Here is an 18,618-nt window from a genome sequence, read left to right on the forward strand (position 1 = left end):
ATAACTCAGGATTGGAAAGCAGCCACGCCGCCATATATAATTGGAATCGATGACATAAAACTTAGAAAAAATAAATTTACCTAATTCCCTAATTATTCTAGCTGTGTATATTTAAAAAAAAAATAAAGTATAAGCGTATTAATAATATTCCTCCCTAATATAATCCTAATAAATGCTCAGATTTCCTTTTGATCCAATATTCGTTTCCTCCATTCTTTTTGCCAGTTTCGATTATTTTCAGCGTTTTTATATGGGAGGGGATTGAAATAACGTTTAAGATGTTAGCTTTTTGAATGTTTTCGAGACAAAAAAAATGTTATATTTCGAACTGAAAACGTTTAAAAAAAAGTATTTTTTGATAGGAAATCATTCTCAATTTAGTTTTAGAAAAAAACTTTAAAAAATTTAATAGAATATAAATATAATTCTAAAAATTCCATTTTTTTTTGAAATTGTATTCAGTATAAAATCATAATCAAATAAAATTTAATTAAAAATTTAATTTAAAAATTGATAATATAAAATTAAATCAAAACCGCAAATTATATCAAAGAATAAAAAAAGAATTAAAAAGATCTTAAAATTTCCATTTTTTTAATATATTTTATAATATTTTTCTCGTAAAGAAAGCAATAAATCAGTCAAATTTCTCATTAATTATTTTCTTTGTTTTTTTTTCAATATTATTTTTTAGCTTTATGCAGCCTATCGACTTATATATAGCCCTACTCAATAAATATAATAAAAAATTTGTGCACATCAAAATAAATCTCAAAAAAATATAATTAAAAAAATCATCTTATAAAATATATTTAAAAAATTATATATGATATCTAAAAAAATGTTATAAATTAATCAAGTAAAATATTAATTTAAATATATTAATTTTAAAAAAATTTTTTAGTTCATATTCTGTTTTAATTATTAATAAAAAATAAATAAAAAAACAAAAGTTAATAAATAATAATACGCTTAATTAATCTATTCAAATATTCCATTTCAACTTAAAAGATGAATAAATGGATTTTTTCTAAAAAAAAAATGAAGAATTGCTATAGTGAGCATATTGTATATATTTTTCAGAAAGAGGGGGCAGGGGAGAAAAGACCTACAAAATCGTGTTTTTTCCGCCTAAGCCCGCATGTGGCCCTGTAGTAAATATTTTAAATCTAAACTCAGCTCGGTGAGGTCTAAATTTCTATTATAAAAATATATTAACTTTAATATAGTATAATAGAAATTGATTAAAGAGGGTGATTTTGTATTATATATAAGTAAGAAGTAGTTCAAGTGGAGAAAAGAAGTGAGGGTGATATTGTATTATGTATAAAGAAGTAGTAAGTCGAAAGAAAGGCTTGGTCCATGTTTTAATGATGATGCTACCTCCTGCCAGATCGGCCCTGCAGGCACGTAATCACATACATCATAGTTTTTAAAATATAACATTAATAAATTTTGAGCAAAAATAAAATAAAATGTTCGGATCGAATTATAAACTGCAATATTTTTTTTAGTGTGTATGCCTCAAAATATAAATATCGTAAAAAGAGTATTTATATATATGAAAATTAAATTATTCACATAAAAGTTAATAAAAAATCATTTTTTAGACAATGCTTTCTCAACTAATTCAACCAGAAATGTTATAGTAATTTATGAATTTTATACATTAGATATCTAACAATTTCACATTTGTATATTATAAAAAATAATTTAAATTCTTTAAGACTGATATCATTTAAATGTGTTCTATTTCTATGATATGTATACAGTACTATATATTTGTGGAAAATTACTTATATTCTCGTCTGCAACTGCCAATATATATATATATATATAATATAGTTAAAGAAATAAATGATGAAGAATTATGAAAGCTTTTTATGTTACATCTAGATCGCATAATCAACATATCGCCTTGTTCAAATTTTATAATATCTTATGGAGTTGTCTGAAATATATGAGAGTTTTCTACACATGCAGGAGAACATATCCTGATAGATTAGAATATTAAAATTAAAAAACGCACTAAAACAAAATGTTTTAGATTAGGTAAATAGCACAATCATTTGAGTAAAATGTTTTTTACTTTTTAAATATGATTTTACCAAAATGTATTCCAATGTATGCAGAAATACCTATCCAATTTATTTCGGATAAATTTATCTATCATATTAATTTTATTTATACTGAGAAACCAGTAAATTAGTTAGCATGCCTAAACATTGTTATTTAGAATCAAATAAAATTATTTGGGGTAGGGGTATTAAAGTAGATCAAAAGACACATAACACAAGTTCATAAAGAAAATCATTTTAAATAAAATCGAAAATTGAAATATAAAATTAAAATTAAGATATATTATTTAAAAAAATCAGGCAAATTTGTTTTAGAAAATAATAAAATCGGAAATGGGGATATATACAAAAGTATATACTAAAAGGCAGTGTTGTTAAAATAGCTCGCTACTTTTTTCAGTAGCGGTAGCTTTAGCGAGCTACTTTTTTTAGAAAATAGCGATAGCGGTAGCTCGCTACTAATTTAGAAAGTAGTTCAATTTTACATAATAAATACATTTAAAAATTATTAAAATATATTTAATCCTTATTTGATTTAATTTTGAAATTTAAGTTTATATTTAAAAATATACATTATAAATCTAAGTTAGCATTATAAATCTCGTTATTAAAAATGTGTGAGATTGTTGAAGATAGAGAAATTTCTTTGGAAAATGAGAAAAATATAGATTATCCATTCCTAAAATTCAAATAATACTTGAATCTTGAAGAAAATATTACTACTGGATATCGGTTTCGATGCAAGATGTGTAAAATTTTATCCTCAAATCATAAGCAGCTTTAATTTAAAAAACATTTAAAGGTAATATATTAAACAAATTTAATATCAATATGTAGGCTAATCCTTAATTTTTAAAATAAATTTAAATCAAAGACCAATCATTTTTTTTATATATTCATAAATTTTATCTAAATTATTTAAAACATTTTAAAATAGTTATTTCAATCATTTTTATGTACTTATCTCCTACTTAATTTTTATTCTAAGTATTACTGTTATAATTTTAGACTGTTCACACCTCAAATTATAAAGAGATTGAAAAATATCTCAAAAGTTTTGGGGTTATGGAAGAAGATACACCCACTTCCAAATCAAATATAATTCAAACAAAATTAAGCAATTTGAATTCGTCAACACAAGGTGTATCTCAAAAATTGGCTGACAAAGTTATAATGAAATTTATAATAGATACTGCAACCATTATCCTTGGTGGAGAATGGTTCTTTTTTTAAAGATGATAAACACTTTTTCTCTTACCAAGATATTTTGCCGGCAGACATTGATGGCAAGAATTTTGGATAGATTTAAAGAAATGAAAGAATCTTTAATATTAAATCTATCAGATGCCTCCTACATCTGTACAACAGCAGATTGCTGGACGCACAATATAGGGTAAAAATGTTTATTTTCTTATGATATTCATATTTTTAGAGTTTATTTAGGAGTGACCGCACATTGGATTGATCCAAAAAATCTAAAACGAAAATCTATAACATTAGCTCTAAAAAGAATTATTGGCTGTTAGACTTATGACATTCTAGCAAATATTATTTCAGAAATCCATATGTCTTACACAATTCAGAACAAGGTTTGTAAGATGATTACAGATAATGGGTCTAATTTCCTGAAGGCTTTCAGGTTTTAAATTTATTATAATTTTTTTATAATTTGATATAAATATATAGAATATTTGGTGAAGATAATAACAATGATTGTAATTGACAGCAAAATGTTATTATTATTAAAGTGCAATAATAAATAAATTATATAAATGTCGTAATTTTATACCAATATTTTATTTGTGGAAATAAAGTTACGCAAAAAATATTAAAAAAAAAAATCAAAATAGCGTAAAAAGTATCTAATAGCGCGCTACTTATTTGAAAACGAGCGGTAGCGATAGCGCGCTACTTTTAAAAGTAGCGTTTAACAACACTGCTAAAAAGGAGTAGAAAACATCTTAAATAATCTCAATTTTAAATTCGCTAAATATTTTTTTAGTTGGTCTGTAAGCTTGATTTATATAAAAAAAATATTGAATATGAAATCTTATTTTATTTTGGTTAATATTATAATGATATTCGAGGAAATAAATTTACCCATTTCTTTAGTCGTTGCCTCTGTTAATGTAAATAAAACAAAACAAAGATTAAAAGTTTCTTTCTACTAAGTAAACTTAAAAATAAAATCAATGTGTATCAATCAACTCTAAAGTGATCAGAAAGAGGCCTAAAGGTATTTTTTTTTTATATTTGAAATGTTTTCTTATTGACATTTTCCTTAAAAGGGTGAAAATTATAAAAAAAAATATTATTTATATAGTTTTAAAATATTTTTACAAAAAAATAGTATATATAATTTGCTATACCTAACATTTCTATTTTTTTTAACATTAAAAATAAAAGAAAAATGTGATGTATTATTAATTCAATGCTTAAAAGTTGTAAATTAGCTAGCTAATATATTAACTATTAAGAGATATAGCTTGTTTACAAACGAACTAAATATATAAACTATTGTACAAAAAATTAAGATTTTGGATTATATTTTATTATTATTTTTGAATTCTGGCAGTAATTATAAGTTAAGATGGATCTAATGGTCCTAGGATAGGTCACGGTGTTGTAAAAAAAATGTTATGAGAAACATTGTGATTTAAATTTTGCTGGAAATTATAAAGAAGCAATATTAAAAACGATACCATGAATTAGTTAGTTTACCTAAGCATTGTATTTTAGCATCAAATAAAATAATTGGGGGTAAGGGTAAAACTAGATCAAAAGAAACAAAGGGACAAGTTCATAAAGAAAATCATTTTAAATAAAATCAAAAATTGAAAATATAAAATCAGGTAAAAATTAAGATATACCAGTTTATTAAAAAAAATCAGGGCAAATTTTTTTTAGAAAATAATAAAATCAAAAATGGGGAAGAATATAATAAAAGGGAGAAGAAAAAATCATAAATAATCCCAATTCTAAATTCGCTAAATAATTTGCATATTGTTTGCAATCTAGTTCAGCCTCTAAATAGTTTGCATTAGTTAGATGATCTGTAAATTAGATTTCTAATTTTTTGATTTACATAAAAAAAAAGAATTGAATGTAGAGATCAGCTTCGTTATTTAATATTTCAAAGTAGAAATCTTATTTGATTCTGGTTAATATTATAACGATATTCGAGGAAATAAATTTACCCATTTCTTTAGTTCTTGACTCTGTTAATATATATAACAAAAAAAGATTAAAAGGTTCGTTTCACTAAGTAAACTTAAAAATATAAACAATATGTCTCAACTCTAAAGTGATCGGAATAAATAAAGAGGCCTAAAGGTATTTATTTTTATATTTGAAATGTTTTTTTTTCTTTTGAACATTTTACCTTAAAAATGTAAATATTATAAAAAAAAAATTATTCATATATTTTTAAAATATTTTTACAAAAAAATAGTAAAATTATAATTTGCTATACCTAACATTTTTTCTATATTTTTTTTAAAATGAAAATTCTATATATTATTTTCATTCAAATTTAGAATAATTAATTACAAATGTTACAGCTAATATACAAACTTAAAGGTTGTAAATTAGCTAGCTAATATATTAACTAAGCAACTAAATATACAAACAAAAAAAATTCGATTTTGAATTATATTTTATTATTATTTTTGAATGCTGGCAGTAATTATGAGTCAAGATAAATTTAATGGTCTTGGGATAGCTCAATGTGTTGTAAAAATGAGAAACAAATTTATTATGTAATGTAAATTTTGCTAGAAAATAATAAAGAAGCTATTATATTTTAAACTGGAAAATATTTAGCGTTTCTTAATTTTTTATCAAAAAGAATATTTATTTAAGTATTGTTTTTTACCTTTAATTTTTCCTTTTTACTTTCTTTTCTTTTTTATTTTTTTTCTTATTCTAAATATTTGTGCCTACAATGCTTTCTGAATAAAATACAATTTTCTAAAAAAAAAAGGAAGGGAGACAACTATTATTTATTTCCATTTTTTAAATTTTTTATATCTACTACAAAAAAAATATAAATTGATTAATAATATAATTAATCTAAATATAACAATTTGTATATAAATCCTTTTAAAATAATAATTATTAAAAGAATGATTGCACAAAATAATCAAAAAAAATATTAATACCAAGAATGAATGACTTATCAATTTAACATAAAAAAGAAAAAGAACTACCTATATAACAGAAGCCATATTTAGAAAAAAATGAACATAATACTAAGAGATACCAGTGAATTAGTTAGTATACCTAAGCATTGTATTTTAGCATCAAATAAAATGATTGGGGGGGGGGGGGGGTGTATTAAAGTAGACCAATGAAAGAAAAGCTCAAAAATTGGAAATATAAGATGAGGTAAAAATTAAGATATCAAATTATTAAAAAAAATCCGGATAAATTTGTTTTAGATAATAAAATGGGGAAATATTCAAAAGTATATAGTAAAAGAGAAAATTACGAATTATCCCAAAACTTGGGGAAAAAGATCATAAACAAAAAATAGTTCGATTATATATTGGATAGCGAGTTTGTAAATTCATTAAATAATTTGTATAAAGTTTGTAATCTAACTAAGACCCTAAATAGTTCATACTAGTTAATTGGTCTGTAGGCTAGCTTTCTAATTTTTTTAATTTATATTAAAAATAATCATTGACTGTTACATTTTCAAGAGATCACTTTATAAATTAATTTTCCAAAGTACAAATCTAGTTTGACTTATTATTATTACTATGTTCAAGGAATTAAATTTACCTATTTCGGTTGCCTTTCCACCTGTTATTATAAATAAAAAATTTTTTTAAAGAATTAGGAATAAATAAAAAGGTATTTTTTTTTATTTGAAATGTTCCTTCTTTTATTTTCTTAATAACATTTTGCTTCAAAAATGTGAATATTGTATTATTCATATAGTTTTAAAATACTTTTAAGAAAAAAAAAGTTAAAATTTAAATTAAATTTTTTTAATATATTAATGGCAGATGCTATTTAACCTGTGCGCCGCCGGCTCACACTGGAGCCGCCTGTATTTTTATTCACGCCGGAAAAGCCGCCGATTGAGATCATCGGCGCGAACCGGCTAGCCGCCGATTTTATGGCGGCGGCGCGGCGTGTGTAATTTTTAGAAAGCATATTAATTATATTTATATATTAAATTATAATTATTTTAATTTGAATACTAACATTAATAAAATTAAAATATGAATTGTATTCTATTGCTATATATAATAGACTAGCGTATATCATTTACATTCATTCATACATCATATTTTATTTCCACAAACAATTCATATTAATTATTTTTATGGATTTGCACGTTTTAAACCACCCTATATACAATTATGAAATAACAACTCTCTCTACTAATTATAAATCAAGTTATGTCTGAAGGTACAATCTTATTTTGAAGAATGAAAATAAGAAAAGCACAATAATGCCTGATTATATTTATTGTGAACCTTGCTTAAAATTGGCGAAAAAAGATGAGGAAGATTCGAATAAACATAATTTATTTTCACAGTAATTTATATTTATTTTATACTTATATTTATATATATTTTATATTTTAGTTATGAAATAAAATGTTATATTAAAAATATAAGTATAAGTAATCTATTTCGGCACTTAATTAATTATCACAAACTATCAGAAAAAAATGAATAATAATAAATCCATTCAAAGTCTAAAAATGTTTTTAAAGCCAACATCAAGATGTAGCAACAATATAAAAATAAAAAATGGCTCTTAGGTTAGTAATATTGTTTATTATTATTCATTTGAAATTTTTAATTGGTTTGTTAAATTAATTTTATTAAGCTTTATTTTGAAAGTTCAAAACTACTAAATTTTTAGTTTATTTATTGCCAGCTCTATTTTGAGATCGTTTTAATATATAAACTTAATATATAATTTATTAAATTAATTATGTAAAACTTTATTTTGAAAGTTACTACTAAATCAAATTCATAATTTGTTTCATTCCAACTCTAATTATTATGTTTTTTAAATGTCTTTTTAAAATATTACTTAATATTTATTAAATTAATTATTAAAAACTTTATTTTAAAAAGTTAAAACTAAATCAAATTTATAATTTGTTTCATTCCAGCTCTAATTGCTTTGATATTTTTAAAATTTTCATATTTATCAAATAAAAAGAATAAACCTTCATAAATTGAATAAAAGAATCTACATGATTTTTTAATTAATGGGGATTCAGATATAATTATTGAAATTTTATTTTATTTAACGTATATATTTTATTGGAATGATAAAATTTTGTTAACTTTCTCTTTTTATTTTTTTTATTATTATAAAATTAAATTGAATCAAAAGTTTATATAAAATGAAAAAGTGATCTTTACAATTTCATAAATGTAATAAATATCATTAGTCATTTACATAAAAATTAATACATCTGTTAAAATAAATCACTTTATCAAATAAAATATACATTAAAAAAGTGTACATTACAACAAAAATATCTTTTTAATGTTTAAAATAAATATGAAATGTAATAGGGCGAAATTATATTTTGATGTGCTACTTAGATTTAATGCCATTTGATTCTATAAACAATAAAGTATGTCAGATTTTCTAAAGATTTAAAATTTATATAAAATGATTATAAAAAAAAAATTGCCTAAAAAATAGAAATATAATAATTGATCTCTCGTCAGAATTTCCAAATAGGACAACCATTAGTCGGGGTCCACTAGACAATTTTATCTATAAAAGGCCCATGTTTTAAATCTGATTGATTCTGGACCAAAATATTGTTCTATCACTTTTGATTTATGGACCGATCATATCAAGCGTCGAAATTATATCACATTTAGTCGTCATCATTTAGATAAAAATTTTGATTTAAAATATTTTACCCTAGCAACTAGAAAGTGACTCAAAAGCATACTGAGGAAACAATATTATCTGAAATTGATAGTATTGAAGAGGAGTTCCATTTAAAAGCCAAAATAATACAAATGGTAACTGATGCTGGGGCCAATGTCAAAAGAAGCGTTAGATTAGGGGATTATAAGCATATTTATGCTTAGGGCATGGACTTCATAATTTGGTTACAGCTGATGGCATAAAAAAGGTTACCAAAATTGATATTCTCATTAAAAAATTTAGAGAAATTATTTTAACCCTTAGATATCGTAGCTGATTTGGAATGTGAAATTGAGGCTAAACATCGTAAATGTCTGCAGTCAATTTATGAGACAGGTAATATCTTGGATATTGATGATTCTGATCCATACCTTGATGACCATTTTGATATGTCTGATGAATTGGATAATATAAATGGCATTGCACCAACCAATCTAATTAATGCAAAAACTTTAAAATTAAATTGCCCTACCCGCTGGCATAGCATATTAATTATGCTAGAAAGTGTTCGCAGTGTAAACAAAATTCCTATAAATAATGTTCTAAATAAAATAGGAAAACAATCTTTAAAACTCTTTAATAATGAATGCGATATGATTGATGAGCTTTACCCAGTATTACATTCCGAGAGTCAGTGGAATTTCTTTCCTCCCAAAAAGGATCGATAATAAACTTAGGGTTATAATTTCGCAGTGTAATAAAAACTCATATACAAATCAATAGATCCGATTGCTCAGATATTATATGCTTAAAAGAAAATATGAAAAAAAGCTTGAACATAGGTTTCCCATTACTGAACTTCAAGTTATTTTATATATTATTAATAAAATTATATTTTAAACATTAGATATTAGCAACTCTACTTGATCCCAGATTTAAAAATCTTAGTTGTTTCAGAATATTTAAATTCGAATTCTACGACATCATTGGAATTTTTAATTCGACATCTAAAACTTTTAGAGCATGATAGAAATGCACAGAGTGAAATTCAAGTTGAGGATAATGGTCAAACATCAAGCTCTTATATAGCTAAATTAGCTCGTAAACATTCCCTTCAAAGTAACAATTATAACAATAGTAGTAATCTAGAACAAGAATGTCATATTTTGCTCAGCCAAAATAATATCCCAGGAGAGGATGCATTAATCTTTTGGAAGAAAAAGCGACTGGAACTTCCGATGCTTGCTAATTTTGTATACCTGCACAGCGAAAGAATATTTTCCATTGCTGGATTAATACTCCATGCTACAAGGACTTCTTTATGTCCCATAAATCTTGATAAAATACTGTTTATTCATGACAATTAATTTTGCTAAATCTGAATTCTGACTTATTATATTTCATACTTTATATTTTGCTTCCTTTCCAAATTTAATTTAATTATAATAAAAATGAATAGAATATTCCTTATATGTATTGATGATGTGACTCTGATCTGAGTAAAAATGTAATTCCTTAGTCTATTTCTGAGAACGAGAAAATACATAAATTTAAATGGAAGTGAGACAGGAAATAATTTAAGATCAATTAAACTATGTTAACAATTTGTTAGAAAAGATCGCCCAAATAAATTATAAAAAATGTAATACATTAATTTGTAAATTAAATTCATTAAAAAATAAATTTATTTATAAATTAATTTTATAAATTAATTTTGAAATAGATGTTTCGCCGCCGCTGCCGACAATTTAGTAGACGGCGGCGAAATCGGGGCGCCGCTGAACGTCGTTAAAAAATTTAAAAAACCGCCGCCGTTGATTGAGACATCGGCGCACAGGTCTAGATGCTATACGCAGCACTAACCAGAATTATCTATAATTGTATATATTATATTTACTAATTTGATCAATCATTTTATCTGTTTAAATAATAAAAAAGGATGATAAACAATTAAGAAATTATAGTCATACGTAATGAAAACCTATCATAAACTTTAGAATAGTTCTTTTTATGATTTTAAGTTTATACGAGAAAAAGTTTAAAGAATAACGAGATATATTTATATTGTGTAGGTACGTAATCCTTTGATTTATAAAAAACAAATTTCAAAAGAAATGTAGGGTTATTTAATGATTTTATTTAAAATCAAAACATGTAAAACTATATTTAATTTAAAAAATAAATAAATAAAATATAAATTTATATTTACTTGTAGCGTTTAAAACTTAATAAAATTAAAAAATTATTTTTAAAACATTAGGAAACATAATTAGTATATTAAGAGTAAGGAGATACAATCTGGCAAAATTTTTATTCAAATCTTTCAATAGATTTTAGCAATTATTACGCTGTCTCGGATTTTACAAAAACAATCCTTAAAAAATAAATCACTGTATTCTCATCTATGAAAAATGGCATTGTTGTTAAACGTTACTTTTAAAAATAACGCGTTATCACCACCTCAACTTTTTTTAGTAGCCACTTTAAAAAAATATAGCTAGACTTTGACCTAGGTTTGCTTAATTTTAATACTTAATTGCTTTTTGGCATAGGCTAAAAAAGTTTTGAACCAGGACATTCTATTTTGGTTTATTTTAAATAACAAGATATGTTTTTTAAAAGATATATATACTTAAGAGCCATCGAAAAATTAATTTTTTTTTGAATGTGTCATAATTGTTCATAATTTTTAGATCTGTGAAATTTTTCAATATTCTTCCTTAAAAATGAACTTTATACAAAATATTAATAATACGGGAACTGTATGATCTTTTTAAATTAAATTAGTGTTGATAATGTTAGTTAAACATATTGGATATATAATTTTGTAAAAAAAATCACTTTACAGGTTACTTTTGAATTTGATATAATTGCGCATAAACACTAAATGTTGCATTTTTTAAAAAAATCGACCGAATTGATTCGTTATTTTCCAAGTTACTTTTACTTATTAAATGTATTTCATTCATTATATTTATAAGTTATCCCAAATTAAAGATTAAAATCAATTAACTACAATTTATTTTTGGGCTAAAAAGGGTAAATCTTTTAGTTAAAATATATTCACATATTAAAATAAATGTTAATTGTTATTTTTGTATTTTTTCGGTACAAATAAATATTATATTTTCCAAAATATTTTTTCCATTAAAATTTCAATTAAGAAACCGCTTAACTAGAAATATTTAACTAGCATTTGTATATGCCATGTTATGTTTTATAAAATAATATACTTATTTGTGATATAAATAAATTTGCCTAAGTTTACAAATATTAAGAAAAAATTATGCAAAAAAATGTCTATCTTTATGAAAGAAACGTCATTAATAGTTGGCTCTCCTCCTTTTTTTAAAGGGGGAGGGAAGGGGTGAACAGAATTGCTTTTTTTAAAGATGTAATGAGTTATATTTTAAAAAATTTATTAATTAAAAAATATTAAATTATAATAAAAAGCTTAAAATCGCTTATTTCTTCGGTTCTGCTATAAAAGGGGTTCACGTGAATAGTTCTAGCGTGTATTTTCTTTTCAGTTACTGCCAATTATATACCAATAAAAAAAATATATAATTTGATGTAACTAATGCAATTAAATGTTGAAACTATTTAGGTTTCCTATATTTTTTTGGAAGCATTATGAAAAATATAAATTTACCAAATTCAGTCTTCTTAACTTTTATATTACAAAGTGAAAATAATAAATAACTTTTATTAACTTTTTTAGTATAATCTAAGCTGAATTATAATGAATAAATATCACTTAAGTGACTATAAACGAATAGTTCAATTTTTTTTTATGAGGATCAATAAAATTTAGTAAAATTTCAATACATTAATATAGACAATGAATAGAATTAGTAAAAAAAGTAAAAGATATTATTTGTTTTTGAGAAATTGAAACCTCTGATATGTACTAAGGCGTCATTAGTCTTTCCAATCTCAGGAGACTCAAAAAAATTTCAGATTTTGAGAGAGCCTCTTCAAATTTTTTAGGGAGCTCAAACCTCTGGGCCCCCTCCACGCTAGTGACCCTACTGGATATGCCCATAACCATGGTTTGGCATTTTAATAAAAAAAAATTAAGGGTTACTGATTTATAAAATATAACGGCTAGCATCGTCACTTCAAAAAAAAGCTAATGATTATGCTACTTTAGAACATGCAACAGTACCAAAAAGTTCTTTGTTTATAAATAAAAATAAAGAAATAGTAACTGTTACCAGAAAGCATAATTATAAATAAATATATATGAAAATAGAAATGCGATAAAGAATTTTATTAATTCATTTTTCTGTAAAGTCTAAAAATTAAAAGCAATACAATAATGAAACTTTAAATAATCTGTTTTTCAATTATCAGTTTTACCAAAATTTTATCACCGTCTTTCTATGCCAAAATAATATCTCTTTCAATGGCTCTCATTTTTTAAGAATTAGACATTCCATTTTAACGTTTAAAATATTTTTATAAAAATAAATTTGTATTAAAAAATTCGTAAATTAACGAAAAATCAATGTTATCATAAGTTAAACAAATTAGCTTTAGAAAGCTATTTGTTATATTTTTTTAAATTGGAGATATGTTATGTAGCGTTATGCAATTTGTAATTGCCCAAATCTACACACAAATAGTTACACTAGTTTATATTTTTCTAACATATTATTAAATTGTGAAATTTAAAATGGAGAAAAAGAGACCGAGGGCAAATCACAATGGAGGATTTTTATAGATGCCGTTGAAAAAGAATTGTTGATGCAAATAGAACTAGAATATTTGTTTATTTGTGCCAAAGGTGAGAGTTAATGTGATATTTATTAATTTAAAATTATATAATATTATTTTAATTTATTTATTTAAATTTGGGAAATTAATTTGTAGTATTATTGATTTGATATTTATCAATATGTCTTATTCTTGGTGTAATTGATGTAGCGTATCATTTAGATTTTATAGAAAATATATAATTTTATACGTGTAATTAATATTATTTTATATGTACAATATATATTTTAAGTCATTGAGTCTCAGGGAAGGAAATATTTATTTTTTTAAAAGTTTATTTTATAAAAAAAAAGTGATTAGTATATTTTTAAATTAAAGTATATCTTTCTTATACAAAGAACCATAACATTGTTTTTAAAATTTACCATAACATTCTTTTTAAAATTTATCAAAACATTCTTATTAAAATTTTATCTTAATTTTATTATATAACACAATATAAATCATAGTCAAAATATTATCAATCCAAATAACCAACATGCATACTCAAGAATTGAGTTTCTGTAGAGAAGGAAAAGGCTAAAATTCCAAAAACAGAAAGAAAACAAATGCCACTGTATATTTGTGAATATTACTATTTTAGAAATATTAGATAATGTATAATTTCATTAAATTAAATATTTAAATAACATAAACTTATTGTTGAATATTTTGATCGATGTTATTTTATTATTTATTTTGGCAATTGATTTATTTCTTTATATATCAATTTGTATTTAAATTTAATCGGTCAAAATTTTATATTAAAATTTTTTTTATACATCAATTTGTATTAGTTATTTTTTTTATATTGTTTAAAAAAAGGATATAAAGAGCTAAAAAAAAATGTAATGGATCTTTTGGAAAAATAAATATGTAATATATCAAATAATATTTAAATTATGATTTAAAATAAAATGAAAATCAATGAAAAATGTGTAATAATTATCTATGATGAACGCGGAAATAACACGGAGGCCAATCTACGTCTGAACTTGCCTAAGTATTTCAAAATTTGATCTTGATTTTGCAATATACATTTATTCTATTTCACGCCTTTAGAACAATTCCACATATATGACTGAATTTGTCAAGCTGGATTTCCCCAAATTTAGTAGCGATGACAGCGCCTCATGGGGAAATTGCAGAATTTCTTCACCACCAGCAAGATCTCCAACAGAGAAAAGGCCGCTTTATTTCTCCGAAGTCTTCCTGATGACGAATTCAACAATATTGGGGCAATTTGCACTGAGGAAGACTTCCAGGACACAATCGCCCTGCTTGGTAAATTAAAGTTACAGCATCCATCGAAGACCTAGAACGCTAAACTATCATAATTTATGCTGCAACTCAAGGCAAGGGTGAAACATTCTCGGCTTGAGTCACGCGCGTAGCACGACTCAATAAAGAATGTAAATTTAATGGCATTCAGAGAATTATTGAGAAAGTGAGAGTATCTTCGTATTCCAAAGATGTCAGGAAAGCGGCCAAGAGCTCTATGACCATAGAAGACATTTACAATCTAGGTCTAGAGGAAAACACCGCGGACCCAAGTGGCATCAAGGGCTAGATGAAATTGTTACATTTGATTGAATCACCTGGAGTACAAGAGGTTAATCACATGGGCAGAGTCAAAAATAGTTACATAACAACAAAACCCATTCAGGACTCTCACGCACATGGTAAATCTCTTATCAAGCAACCCCAGTTCATCAATGACAATCGCCCCCGCACAGAATTTCGATGAATGTTACGATTTACGCTGCGACTATTGCCGTGACAAACGATTTTATGAACGTTACGATATACGCTACGACAACGATCGCGACAAACGATTCAACGGACGCTACGACACCGTGATAAACAATTCAACGGACGGTACAGCAACTTCTACGACAATCATTTTGATCAAAGCTACGATAATTGTCACTATAACCGCAACCGTTTTGATAATCGCAACGATAACTACTACGACGATCGATACAACAATAGCGGGTACAACGTCCATGGCAATAGCCACGACTCTCATTGTGACCATCATCAAAGCTCTGATCGACGGGATAACTGCTATAGAGGTGATAACCGAACCAACTATCCCCGTCGTGGTCAGCACAGACACAACCCTCAAAATATTAATGGTTTTCCAAAATATTTGTCGAGGCCCAACCATTACAAAAATGACAATAATACTTACAATAGATCTTCTGATTACAAAGATCGTGATTGTGAATACGAACCATGCTATGAACATCGAAGTAATCGATGATGACGACACACAGACCTTAAAGAAATAAATCAATTGCCAAAATAAATAAAATAACATCGATCAACATATTCAACACTTATATAAGACAATTTTTATATTTTCAAATTATATTTTGAGTTTATTTAATTGTTTAATATTTTATATTTATTCAAATAAATTTCTCTTATGTTTACTTATCGAGTTATCACATTTTCAAATAACATAAATTTAACAATATTTGGTTTTACTTAAATTATGACAATTTTTAGTTTTACTTAAAATTATCTTTCGAATTTTATTAATGGTTAATATTTCATGTTTATTCAAAAAATAAATAAATAATAACAAACACGAAAAATTTCCCCTAGATCTACTATACCATTTTATTACATAAAGCTAGTGTTGTTAATCGACTAAATTTAGTCGACTAACAGACGACTAACTAATAGTTTTAGTCGAAATATTCGACTAAAAACTTTACCAACTAAATTAGTCTATTAGTCGACTAAAACGACTAATATAGTCGACTAAAACGACTAATTTAGTCGACTAAAAGAACTAATTAAGTCGACTAAAAGAACTAATTAAGTCGACTAAATTAAGTCGTAATCGTATTTTTGAACTTTTTTTAAATTTTTTAGGTAAAAATATATGTTAAAGATGTAAATATAAAATTTCAGTGAAGATATACCATCAAAGAAAAATATTAATTATCTAAATTGTTATTTTTGAAAAGTAAATAGGTAAAAATATATATTTTAAATGTGTTAAAATAAAATTTCAGTGAAGATGTACCATAGAAAAGTGACAATTGTCATAATCGTTATTTTTTAACTTTTTTGAATTTTTTTAAAGTAAATAGGTAAAAATATATATTGTAAAGATGTTAAAATAAAATTTCAGTGAAGATGTATTATAGAAAAGTGACAATTGTCATAATCGTTATTTTTTAACTTTTTTGAATTTTTTTAAAGTAAATAGGTGAAAATATATATTTGTAAAGATGTTAAAATAAAATTTCAGCGAAGATGTACCATAGAAAAGTGACAATTGTCATATTCGTTATTTTTGAACTTTTTTGAATTTTTTTTAAAGTAAATAGGTAAAAATATATATTGTAAAGATGATAAAATAAAATTTCAGTGAAGATATACCATAGAAAAGTGATAATTGTCATAATCGTTATTTTTTAATTTTTTTAAGTAAATAGGTAAAAATATATATTGTAAAGATGTTAAAATAAAATATCAGTGAAGATGTACCATAGAAAAGTAACAATTGTCATAATCGTTATTTTTTAACTTTTTTAAATTTTTTTAAAGTAAATAAATAAAAATATATATTGTAAATGTTAAAATAAAATTTCAGTGAAGATGTACCATAGAAAAGTGACAATTGTCATAATCGTTATTTTTTAACTTTTGAATTTTTTTAATGTAAATAGGTAAAAATATATATTGTAAAGATGTTAAAATAAAATTTCAGTGAAGATATCCCATAGAAAAGTGACAATTGTCATAATCGTTATTTTTGAACTTTATTAAATTTTTTTAAAGTAAATAGGTAAAAATATATATTGTAAAGATGTTAAAATAAAATTTCAGTGAAGATGTACCATATAAAGTGACTAAAATTTCAGTGAAGATGTACCATAGAAAAGTGACAATTGTCATAATCATTATTTTTTAACTTTTTTAGATTTTTTTAAAGTAAATAGGTAAAAACTATATATTGTAAAGATGTTAAAATAAAATTTCAGTGAAGATGTACCATTCCCCGAATACTATGGTGCCCCCTTGGCCGATTACATAATCCATCAAAGATGAAAAATCAAAAGGATGATTCAGAATTAAAATTTAAAATTATACAGCTACTAGAACATAATAATGGATTGACGATAAAAAATATAGTGGAAAATTTACCACCTCATCTCAAAATGAGTGATTCGGGAGTATCTAGATACCTTAAATCAATGGGATGGAGCAGGAAAAGGGTTGGAAAAGAACCCTATAGACGAAATTCCCGTTATAAATATTCGTAAAGAATATTGCCTAAATATGATGAACGTGCCATTTCAAAATATATTCTATTTAGATGAAACAGGCTTCAATTCCCACGTCATTTCCCACTATGGATGGGCATGGGTAAGAAACCATCCGTCAAACTCCCTCCTTCAAAGGGGAAAAACGTATCGATTTATGCACCATAGGAATTAATGGCTTCAAAAAATACATGATTATAGACGGGGCATTTATATCAATAAAATTCAAAACTTACCTGGATAAATTATCATACTTTTTACCGTTAAATTCGCTAATAATAATGGATAATGCGCCCATTTACCGAGCTCATATAATAAGAGAAAACTATCAAAATATAGTATATCTTCCACCCTATTCCCCTCAATTAAACCCCTTGAGAATTTTTTTGGCGCTTTGAAAAATCAGTAGCTATATATCCCAAACCCAATAACAGAATTCATATAATTGAGGCTATTACTAGCCTATTACTTAATTTCACTAATTTCATTTTTACAGCCTTCTATTCACATACGATACAATATATCGAAGAGGGAATCCGATCTATTCCTTTGAACAATTAATTTAATAAATTATTACACTAGATTATTATATAATATAGATATATTTTTTCGTTTGTGCAATACAAATAGAAAAA

The sequence above is a fragment of the Gordionus sp. m RMFG-2023 genome, chromosome 3 (genome assembly GCF_954871325.1).
Source record: "Gordionus sp. m RMFG-2023 chromosome 3, tfGorSpeb1-WG-v2, whole genome shotgun sequence".
NCBI classification, from domain to species: Eukaryota; Metazoa; Nematomorpha; class Gordioida; order Chordodea; family Parachordodidae; genus Gordionus; species Gordionus sp. m RMFG-2023.